At 35.4% G+C, this 2,449-nt stretch overlaps 1 pseudogene; it reads left to right on the plus strand.

Moving 5' to 3' along the window:
- The first annotated feature begins 591 nt into the window (after positions 1–591).
- Positions 592–1,263, plus strand: LOC145807067 (secreted RxLR effector protein 161 pseudogene; annotated as a pseudogene).
- The last annotated feature ends 1,186 nt before the right edge of the window (positions 1,264–2,449 follow it).

Here is a 2,449-nt window from a genome sequence, read left to right on the forward strand (position 1 = left end):
TAGGGATGATTCTAAATTATGGTATGACGCCATGAAGGCAGAGTTGGAATCTATGGCTAAGAATCAAGTTTAGGAAATTGTCGAGTTGCCTTAAGGAGTTAAAGCTATTGGCTGTAAATGGGTCTATAAGACCAAGAAAGACTCAAATGGTAGTGTCGAACGATATAAGGTCAGACTTGTGGCCAAGGGTTTTACTCGAATTATCACAGCATTAGTAGCTCATTTTGATTTAGAGCTACATCAAATGGATGTGAAAACAGAATTTTTAAATAGGGATCTTGAGGAAGAAGTATACATGTACCAACCTGAAGGTTTTTGTTCTGATAAAGATAGTCACTTAGTTTACAAGCCCAAGAAATCCATATATGGACTAAAACAAGCTTCCTGATAGTGGTGTTTAAAGTTCCATAATGTTATTACTTCATATGGTTTTACGGAGAATGTTGTAGACAACTGTATATACCTTAAGGTTAGTGGGAGCAAATACATTTTCTAGTTCTATATGTGGATGACATTTTACTTGTATCTAATGATTTGGGATTGTTGCATGATACTAAACAATTTTTTTCCCAAAATTTTGAAATGAAGGATATGGGTGAAACTTCTTATGTTATTGGCATAGAGATTCACAGAGATAGGTCCAAAAGGACATTAGGACTATCTCATAAAGCCTACATTGAAAGAGTTTTAGAGAAATTCAAGATGAGTTATTGCACTCCTAATGCAGCACCCCTTTTAAAGGGTGACAAATTCAATTTAAGTCAATGTCCGAAGAATGATTTGGAAAAGGAACAAATGGTTAGCATTCCCTATGCGTCTGCCATAGGCAGTTTAATGCATGCATTGGTTTGTACACGACCTAACATTGCATTTGCAGTTGGGATGCTTGGAAGATACCAAAGTAATCCAGGAATAGAACATTGGAAGGCTGCAAAGAAAATCATGAGGTACTTAAAGGGAACCAAGGACTGCATGCTTACTTACAAGCATATTGACTGTCTTGAGGTGGTTGGATATTCAGCCTCGAATTTTGCGAGTTGTCAAGATTCCAGAAAATCCTCTTTAGGATATGTCTATCTGCTAGCAGGCGGTGCTGTTTCATGGAAAAGCGCCAAAGAGACGATAATTGCATCGTCAACAATGGAAGCAGAGTTTATAGCCTGCTTTGAAGCAACCTCACAGGCTATTTGGTTAAGGAATTTTATCACAAACTTCGAATTATGGATTCAATTTCTAGGCCACAGAGTTTATAGCCTGCTTTGAAGCAACCTCACAAACTCAGTGAGTGGGTTTTGTTATACGTTCAAGATTTGATCATTCAAGGATAAAGATTCAAAGGCTTGAACATCATGGCAGGAGGCATTCTTTTTTTCTGAATTAAAATTATTTTAATTCTCACACCATCATGTTATGAAAAATGGACACGAGGTAGTTATATTACGCAAGCGAAGCCCTGCATTAGGAAGAAAGATATAAAGCTCCTATATATTGAAAGGGAGGCAAAAGAAAGGAAATACATAAAAATCCCTAAGTCCCTTATTTTTCTCTATTCATTATGTGTTTTTTACATGCACCTGAAAAACTTGTCGATCATTCCTATTAATCAATTTCATCCATTTATTTCTTGTAGGTTGCTTTCATTTGTTGAATTGTTTCAGATCAACGCTTGAGCCTAAGTTTTATTTTCACACGAATTTCATCCCTGTGCAACGAACTAGAAGATGGGATGGTCGAACAACAACCTTAGAAGCTCTCAATAGTCAACAAAAAACTAAATATTCAAAAGTTGTTCGAATACACAATATATAAAAATATTTGTCCACATAACTTTTTATTGTTTACTGCTAACATGCAAAAATGATATCGAGGCAATCATAATTTATACAAAACAATATTAAAGTGATTCAACATGACCCATTAGATCGCCATAAAACTCAATTTGTAGCGGAAAGAGTGAAAACTCCGAAATAAAAAGTTGAGCAAGTAGAGCTCCATCAAGATGACAAGCCACCATATACCTACACCACTCCATAAACTCCCAACCTTCCAAGCTCCTACAACAAACAACAACACACTTTTAAATTGTAAACATTTATGCGAGGGTGTGTCACACACTCCATGTGTACACTCTAAATTTGTGAATGAATTTTGATTTACTTTTAGGCCATGTTTGTTTGGGCGGATTGGATTGGATTGGATTAGCATTCCTAAGACTATTAGTCCTAGGACTATGAATCCTTTGGATTGTGTATCCTATCCTATGTTTGGATTGAGTTAGGATTATAAGGAAGGATTAATAAAATATTATCCAATCCGATGTTTGTTTAAGGAGATTTGAATGGATAGGACATGACAAGATGTGGGACATCCAATATATTGACCATGATACCCCTATAAAATTTAACCCATTTTTTTAATAGAAAAAATAAAAAATAATTCAACTATAAAA

This window comes from Camellia sinensis, chromosome 14 (assembly GCF_055761805.1).
Source record: "Camellia sinensis isolate YWXY chromosome 14, ASM5576180v1, whole genome shotgun sequence".
In the NCBI taxonomy this organism is placed as follows: domain Eukaryota; kingdom Viridiplantae; phylum Streptophyta; class Magnoliopsida; order Ericales; family Theaceae; genus Camellia; species Camellia sinensis.